Source organism: Electrophorus electricus, chromosome 24 (assembly GCF_041902795.1).
Source record: "Electrophorus electricus isolate QZ-2024a chromosome 24, ASM4190279v1, whole genome shotgun sequence".
NCBI classification, from domain to species: Eukaryota; Metazoa; Chordata; class Actinopteri; order Gymnotiformes; family Gymnotidae; genus Electrophorus; species Electrophorus electricus.
The window spans coordinates 8,815,915-8,825,211 of NC_137520.1; the positions used below are offsets into that span (position 1 = coordinate 8,815,915).

General features: G+C 46.4%; 1 protein-coding gene across 3 annotated transcripts in view; it reads left to right on the top strand.

The window, feature by feature from the left end:
• Window positions 1–9,297, top strand: part of nol4lb (nucleolar protein 4-like b) — a 64,505-nt gene that overhangs the window by 18,616 nt on the left and 36,592 nt on the right. Inside the window, exon 1 of one of the 3 annotated variants that reach the window (XM_081706961.1) lies at window positions 445–591. The exons of the other annotated variants lie outside the window; for them this stretch is intronic. The gene's annotated coding sequence lies outside the window, so the exon portion shown is untranslated. Of the gene's footprint in view, window positions 1–444; window positions 592–9,297 lie in introns of those variants that run through there. 3 annotated transcript variants of the gene reach the window in all.

Sequence of the window (9,297 nt, forward strand, 5' to 3'; positions counted from 1 at the left end):
GTACTCCTTATCCAGAAAAAAAGTTTAATGCATTTCATATCATTTGAACCTGTTTTAAATATGTTTTTTCCTCTTTTCTTTTTTCTTTGTTTGTTATCTTTGTTAATAATTTAAGATCCTAAACACCTCACAGATAACTGAATAACGAAAGAGTACGACGAGGGCACGGCAGAGGTGTACTACAGATCAGGCTACACTTTTGGTTAAACTAACGCAATACTGGCGATTGCATAGTGCAAACAGGCGAACGTAAAAACAACGATAAGATACTATCGACTAAATTGGAACTATAAAATACATTTGAAAAATGACTAGCGAGACGGACACGGGGAGCGAGAGACCGCAAACCACGAGCGCTTGTGGTCGTTTGGTACCACACGGTGAACTCCGGTCCGTAGCACGAGGTGTGACGTCGTGCGTGGCCCCGCCTCCATCTTCGGGGCTGGTTGCCAGTGAGAGTCGCGCGACGGCTCTCGCCGCTGTAGCTGGATTTTGGTGAAATATTAAAACGTCAGAGAAACGGTCAGGCGAGGGCTGGACGCTCCGGATAGCGCTCACTAACACGTTTGAAAATAACGACCAGAAGGAAAGGTAAGTGTTGCAATGACTAAGCTGTTGTGTTTGCTGTCTAATAGCCCGATGGCTGTGTTCTGATTATGCTGTCCCTCCTAACTGTAAAATATAATTTTGTGGGTAAGAACCCTTCACAGCCCAGCGCGCACGTCGGCAGCTTGTAGCCGGTTAACCTCGTTTTTTTCTATTAAATATGTTTGGGAACGGTTAATGACAAACCTTATCAATTTTCCGCTGTTGGTAATGATAACCTATAATTTTGTAGAATATTTCCTTTGCGTTATCACGGTAAACATGGTGACGGGATTGCCCTGGCGACTCCCATGTAGCCTGTTAGGTTATTGTGTTGGTGGACATGGGCATGCATAAAGTAGGATACTGCTGTCTTTCTGATCAAATATGTAAGGCAGATTTGGTTGCTCAGCCGCATTGGTAGCTTATGCACAAGAGCGACACCTTTGCGGAACACCTCTGGCCCCCCTAGTTATATACGGTTTCCATGTTTTTTCCATGTTCCATGTTTACCCCGTTTTCCAGGAATGTTGAACACGTTTAGGCCTGGGTCTGTTTAATATTCAAGTGTTTGTTTCAGTCTTCCTGTTTACGATTTTTATAAATGGCAACTTTTAATTGCACGTTGTAACAGTTCATACGTGTATACAATTATCCAAAATGATGTTGTTGTTGTTGTTGTTGTTTTTTTCCTTAAGCAATTCAAAGTGCCTAAACCTTACATTAAAAAATCGTAATCATTTCTGTAAATACACTGCTCACTAAAGAATCCTCTTTAAATTGGCAAAATAGTGAATTTCCTTCTCCCAAAAAAAATAGAAGTTTGGCCCCTCTTTGGATAGCCTGGTTCCACAGATAGCATAACCACATTGGACAACTTAATGCCATTAGCCCCTCTGTCTTGTCTAGTCTTGTTTTGTAATATGATATATAAAATGATTGAAATCGATAGTTAGACATTGATGAAAGCATCAGATAGATGTCAGATCTGTGAATGAAAATCAGCTTTAATTTCGTTTTAACATTTATGTACTGTTGTACATATGTTTGAGCATGACTGTTGGGCTACATATACAGTATATTGGTTGGGGGGTGTGCGTGCGAGTATATATGTGTGTGTGTGTGTGTGTGTGTGTGTGTGTTTAATAAGTGCACCACACGCACAAACACAGTTTGTCACAATTTTACTTGTCCTTCCTGTTTTATGGCTAAGCTCATTCTGTACAGAGTGGGCAGGGACCACACTGAGCTGTGATTTGTTGTGTTAATCAGTGTTAGACGGGGATATGCATCTGGAACTGTGCATATCCCAGATGCAATGGGACAAACAGTACACTTTTTCACAGAGCACCCCCCCCCCACCCCTTGTCTCTCTGTCTATCCATCAATCTATTGATCTGTCTGTCTTCCTTTCTTACATTTTACGCACATATACCTTCTTTGTGTCCGGTCCTCTGTTTGATAGGCTCTGATCTGTCCTTTTATTTGACGCAGCACTAATCCCCTCACTCTTCATTTTTCAGCAGAGCATAATTTCCACCTGTATTGCAGTTGTCTTGTTTAAATAGGTGTGTAAGGAAATATTAGAGAGAGTACACAGTCCATCTCAGCGAATAAAGGGTTAAGGGCTTTAAAACCCTCTTTATCATGTGTTGCCTTCTGCCAGAGCTTCATGAGAGGATAAAGCCTTCCAAAATAAAATCACTTTTCTAACCCCTGCACCAGCCTGTCCAGAAGGAGGAACGGCTTCCTGAGCCATAATCCTCCCCCCGAGAGCCAAGCTGTGAGGCATCCACTCTCTCTCCCCTTCCCTTGCTCTGTCCATCTTATGTGCTCTCTCTTTCTCTCTCCCCCACCTTCGCTGCCTTTCCCTCCGCTCGCTCCGGTCCTGTCCCCTCGCTCCTCTCTTTCTCTGCGTGCTCCACCCTCTCTCTCTTTCTCTGTCCCTTCGCTCATTGTTCTTTGTCTCGTTCATCTGCATTCTGGTGAATGTTCCATTCTGCCTCTCAGAGGGCCTGTACCACCCTACGCACTTCTCTGCAAATTACTGTGAAGCCTGGCGTCTGATTCGGAGGGTCGTAAACACATTTGGGATTTTTCCGAGATCTTCTCTGAGCGGCTTACCACAGCTTGCTAATCAGAGGTGAAAGTGTTTTTTTAGGGGCACTTTTTCCCTTATGTTGTCGTATTTGGCAGTAGTTGTAATTAAAATAGTCACACTGTGCTTCGCTAGATTGCCTCATTATCCTCATTGCTATACTGTCGCCACACAGAACTCCCCAAGCCTTTGGCTTTGTTTTGGTGGGGAAGAAAACCAGCATTTAAAAAAAAAAAAAAAATTGTTTACTTCCCAGCCCATGCCAGCACTGAGTTAACCAATGAGACGCGCTTAAGCACAGTGACGACCCGTTCCCCGCCATGTAATTTCCTGTCTTTTCATGGCTCGTTTCCTCTCAGCCAGCATGCGCTGAGACCCAAGGGGGTATATAGGATGTGACATACAGGTTCCCTGTTGTCCTCTTGTTCTGCACTCGGCTGGTGCTGCCTGCGGTGCCTTGTGCATAAGGCTCAGCCAGCGGAACACCGATCACCCTGGCCCACCCTCTTAGGGCTGCTGGCGAGGAGGCCCAGCCCACCCTCGTCCTGTAGTCCATCGCCGCTGTCGCTCAGTGCTCCAGCTATGCCTCATGACCCAAGCGGGGGTTCCACATTGCGACCCAGTGGGGGTCTGGATCTTCTTTACACATGGACCTCTTATGCCGGAGAGGAAGGATCAGCCCAGGAGAGGTGGTCTAATGAGAGGGAAGTTACGATTGAACGGATTAAAGGGAAAGCGCTGCATCGTCATCCACAGCAATCTTGGAGCATGTCTGTCGGACTCTCGGAATTATCTCCTCCCGGAACTAATGCCATGGTGTCTGTTCCACGGTGCGACAGGACAAAAGGAAGGATTCTCCTTACCTCACGATCGTTTATTTTGTGTCATACTCAGTATAACCCACCCGGGTTATTCCACCTTCATGCACTCTTGCTCACGGTCACCAGTGTCGGCCAGCACCGAGAGCCGGGACTTATCAAAGCCGTTTTTATCCCGTTCACAATAAGGCGAGGCTGGATGAGACAGGCAGGATGGTGCTCACTAAGCTGAGGTCACTGAGAGAGGGCAGAGATTGGCTGAGAAGGATTCGCTGAGAGAACAGTGTTCGGAGGCAGAGGTCAGCAGCTGCCGGACCACAGCCCCACTCCTCGCCACTGACCTGAATAAAGCCATTACTGCAGCCAGAAAGCGAGGGCATCTTTCAGGGCATCTGGCTCAAAGCAGGGGTTTTTCACTACATTGCAGACTGAGGCTTTTTGCGGTATGCGTGGCACCGACAAACAGGGCAGTTGATTGGATTTTGTGCTAGACAGAATAAAAACACCTTCCATTTGACAAAACGTCTCGTTGATTTGTATGTGCCGGTCTTCTACCAAGGTCCTCTGACTAGCTGTGTGAAAAGAAATCAGAGGGGATGTGCTGTGAAAAGCAAATATCAAGAACATCCACTGTTCGCCATCACTGCTGTGTCAGTCTCTTGGGGGGGAAAAACGCATCTAATGCTTGATCTGCACAATACCAGGATTTCTGTGTTTGTCTCGTCTCAGCTGGAGTCTGGATCAGATGCCTGTTGATCACAGTTGTGCCTTTGAGTGGGGGGGGAGGGAGAGAGAGAGAGAGATGTGGAGTAAGGCTGTTTGTTTAGCATTTTCTTCTGAAGTTCTCCTCTGTAAAAGCACACATCTTCTGTGTTTAAGAATTCCCCGAAGAACTATCTACCCACATGCTGCGAGCGAGGATGGTTTTTCAATTGAAGTGTGAACTAAAGTATATACCTATGAGAGTAGGACAGAACTGTCCTCGAGAGAAAAAGGGAGAGTGTGCGCTAGCGTGTCTCCTGCTGAGAGGGTGAGTGGAGGAAGCTCAGCCTCAGCTTTGGTTCAGGAAGTAGCAGAGGTGCATCACTTTTGCTGAGAAGACACCACTTAGTGCCTGCCGTCTCATCGAGACACGGGGCATGGCTAGTCAAGAGATCCACGTGAGCTTTAATACTGAGCATCAACCATCTGTAATTCATCTCGCAAAGAACTCGCTCCGGTGATGTGTGCAAATCATTGATGAGAGAGATCTGACCACGTGGACACACTTTTAGCTGGTGAATGATGCATTTTACTTTAGGTTTAATGCTTAAAACTGCTTTTAAATATCCTAGGTCTTTGGCCAATGGAGCCATATATGACCATCCTCAAAAGAAAGCAAACCTTTATTACAAGGAACATTACAGTCCTCTAAATTTACAATAACTGCTAAAAAGTCACATCAAGTCACAGTGAAGGATGACTGAGTGGTTGATTGAGTCAGGAACAGAGAATACAGGGTAGCAGCATTGTACGGGCTGCAGGCTTTGTCGGCAGAGACGGAAACATTCTGTGTTTGGGAATGAAAGCAGCGTCTCGCTGGAAACACTGAGAGGCGAACTCTTGTCACACTTTCACAAAGAGAGGCCTTGAGCCGAAATAGCACATTCCTTCCCCTGCATTTACACGTCCTCACAACGTCGCCTTAGCGTGGCGGCATGGCCTTCGTGCGCCGTGTCGAAGCGTTTACGTTCATCACTCCCACAAAGCCGTGTGGGCCACATATTTAGTCTTGCAGCAACTATTAACCTGATTTATTGAATAGCGTGGAATGTTTCATTTATACCTGCTTTGTTGGCTAAAACGTGTTCAAAGATGGCCTGACCCTTAAGCTCCTTTGTCTTGATGTACCTCACTGAGACCTACTTCTAAGTTTTTTCCCTCCCTGTGGTTTTCATTGCTATTCGATTTATTGTTCTTCAGTAATACTCAATAGGATTTTATATCCTGCCCCAATTAACTGTGATAATCTTGCGTGTTCCATCATAAAGACAGGTGCAAAGCTATTCTGAGTTATCTAGTTTGAATTAAATGATTAATAAATTTTCTTATCCCTCTCAAACTAGAAAAAATCTTTTTTCCAGTATCAAAAAATAATTCCTAGTCCATAAATGGCTTGCATCTTCCTGTCCACAGCTTTCAATGTAAATAGCAGAGACAGCGTGCAAAATGCTAGCCTTGCTGCGGGGTGCATGGCAATTTTCTTCTAGTTCCACCGCTCGCCGAAGCTTAAGTGCACAGGCACACTCCAGCGCTTGGGGCTTCTGCCGCCGCTGACACGGCCTTTCCGGTGTGAGTCAGCGAGCGCACAGCGAAGCTGAAAGAGGAGCGCGAGGAGCCTGGGACGCCCTCTGGCAATGCTCCTCCCCCTCTCCCTATTGTCCGGCGCTGCGGGACGAGCGGCCGTGTATAGAATGACACGCGGTGGCAGTAATTGAGTGCGGAGATTTGGTTTCAGGGCGGCCCGGGCGCGCTTGCCGCACGGCGGCTGACAGCGGAGCGGCTGCAGAGACTGGACGGCAGGCAGAAATAGCTCCCCAGCCCTCCCGCTCTGATCAATGAAGGGCACGGTTATCGATTATAGCCTGTCTTCATATAATAGAATGCTTTTTTTTTTTTTTTTTTCCCCTCCCCCCCTCCAAGCCTGTGGCTTACAATGGGCTGTAATATTCCAAACACAGAGCGATATTAATCTGCTGATTTGTCCTTCTGGCAATTTCTGTGATTCTTTTCAGCCACTGCGTCTACACCCCTTCTACAGGCAGGCAGCCTCACTTGCCGGACACTGTGTGCGCACGTGTGCCTGTCAGTGCTGGTATTTTTCCCTTCTTCTTCATGGCTGTTTTTCCTGTGCGATCAATACTCTGCAGTGCAAGCTCACTGTCTGCACCATGTTAATCCTCACTAGGCCGGACCGTGTGTGTGTGTGTTTGTTTTCACGTTGAGCCCTAGTCGAGTAATGCCTCCCTTAGCGATACCTTTGCCTTTTTGGTGTGGAAATGATACAGTCGGTGTGCCACTTTCCCTGCTGGCCATTGATTCTCAGGCATGGAAAGCTGGCAGGCGAGGAAGGAGGAGGGCGTCTGACCCAGGCACGCGCGTGTAGCATTGTACAGGTTCACCCAAATCATGGTGCACCCCATCACCACAAGCATTCATTCTTGTTTTAGCAATGGTCACCATGAAATCAAACAAATTGACGAGGGAGACTTGAAACAGGTTGGTTATTTAGAACTCAAATACGGTATCAGTGCTACTTTTAAGTTCACTTTGTTGTGGTATTTGATTGTTCAGTGCAGCTGGTATTTAATTAGTAATGTAATCAACTCTGTGATGAGTGCTTTATTAGAAATCACTTTGCATGCCATGCTTTTAAAACATTTCTCTTGGATTTTCCCTTCTTCACAGTCACTTCGTTTCAAGCTTTGTTCTTGATCTGTTTCCATGGTAGCCAATTAAAAGACTCTGGTTTCCCCTATTTTTAGAGGAATGTCTGCGTCCCAGCAGTTTCTGAAGTCTATATGTGAATAGGAGAGGGAGAGTAAGGGGAGACATAGAAGAAAAATAGAGGTGAGCTAGAGGAGAACGGTGGGAGTGCTAGAGGAGAAGTGAAGAGCTGGGGGCAGCAAAACGCTTTGGGCTACTGCTTGTTGTTTACGCAAGGAGTACTAATGTTATAAAGATTTCTGATAAATACTGTTGTTTAGGTGAATTAAGTTGTTCAGGCATGCAATATTATAGCAAGTGAGCAAAACCCACTCGCCTAACACCAAACCACACAGTATTGAGCGTATTTGTTGAGAAACCATCATTGATTTTACATTGTATGTTTATAATGCACTCTGGATACACCACTTATCAGGTTTAATTGCACTTGCCTGTAGGTTTCTTTTAGCTTTAAGCCTAAGTAACTGTGGCCGTTGGACGGGGGGGGGGGGGTAGCAGCGGAGAGGAAGATCAGAGCAGCCAAGTCTGAGATATGAGAGAAGAGGCAGACAGGAAGAGTTAGCTTGCTAACTGGATTAGCTTTAAATGGCTGTGGCACAGATCCGGCTTCTGCCTTGAAAGCTTCCACGGTGACACCAGCCTGGGCGGCCTGTCCCCATGCGGAACCTTTTGCCATCAACAGCACGACTCGCTGTCTTTATGAAAGCCTGTTTACATCCTGGGCTTGTAAACGGGTGGCAACTTGGTCTCGCAGGATTCTCTTTCATGGGTTAAGTCCTTTCTTGGGTTGAAGCCACTCTGGGAGCGATGTATCCTTTTTTTTTTTTTTTTTTTTTTTTTTTTTTTTTTTTTAGCTTCTGCAATGAGCCAAAGAAGCCTTCAACTTTTGTTCAAGGTGGAAACCAACTATTGAAGTTGCAGGCCAGTGTGTACATGCGGGTATTTGTATTTCCGGGGGGGGGGGGGGGGCGGGGTTTCACGAGAAGCCATGTCGAATGCATCCGGTTTCTCACCCACACGCTTCTCTCGCTCTTTCCTTCATCGCCAAGCCGCGTCTTAGTCCAGTCCCATTTAGAAGATGAAAGTATGGGCTCCCTACTGTACACTGTTAAAAATAGACCTGCTCCTCAGTTAATTATTTTTTAAAGACTTTACCCCCTTTGCGCTCCTAATTGAAACACCCAGCCTGCTGCTTTTGAAGATTTATTACTCTAGATACAGCAGCGCAGCTAGCAGGCTAACCTGGCTAATAAACCTATTCCGTAAATGTCAGCTCCAGATCTGCTTTTAACTCTGAGGTTAAAGCTGTAGTGTGCAAATCAATCAAAGTGCCGAATGCCTCAAATTTTAGTTTTTTTGTTTTTTTTCCCATTCCCCCTCCCACATATCGTGGTCATTATGCCCAAAGCGCTAATTAAAGGGAGAGGAGTGCGAGGAAGCTAATGCCCAGCCACGCCGGGCAGACAGCGGCTCCCAAGGTCGTCCGCCGTGCGCTTTGTCTTCTCCGCGTCCTCGACGGCGACGACACAGACAAAGGAAGCCTTTTGCAAAACCCCTCCCCATACACACACACACACACACATACACACACGCCGTCTCCAATCAAGTCGGCACTACGTGAAAGAGGCCGGTGGGTCCAATACCGCCTCTATAAAGCGGCTTCTCCGTAAATCTTGTTGGAGAAAGGAAGAGAGCAGGAATGTTTTATGAGCAAAGGGAGCGAACGTGGGGCAGACCCCTGGACCCTCCTCTCGCACAGACAGCAGTTTGTCGTTGGGGGGGGGGGGGGGGGGGGGGTTGGGAGGAGTGAGTAGAGCTCAATCTGCATATAGATGAGCAGTGAGCATTAGCAGCACCATTAATAAACAATAAAACTAATAACAGGCTGGCAGGACTGAGCCACAGGGTGTGAGAAGATGAAGACAGAGAGATATAGGCACAGATAAGCAGGATTGTTATAAATTGGATCATCTGTGCCACATGGATCATGGACCCGAAGTGGTTAAATGTGGTTTTATATGATTGTAATTGAAAAGGAGTTAAGGAGATTAAACGAGGCTTCTGTTAGATCTGCTGTTCAGAGGTGATTAATGAAATGGTGGAATGCATTGTACAGGAATTCAAATGCCCCTCTTCACTGCACAAGGAAGACGAACAGAAAATATATTACCCAGGACTCGCACCTGAGGAAGACACAAAGGCCATAACATTTCACGGATGCTTCAAATGTGTCTGAAGAGGGCGATTCTCGTGTCAGCCTCCTCAAATTTCCCTGCCCTAGTCATGTCACACTCAGCCACTTGACCTTTT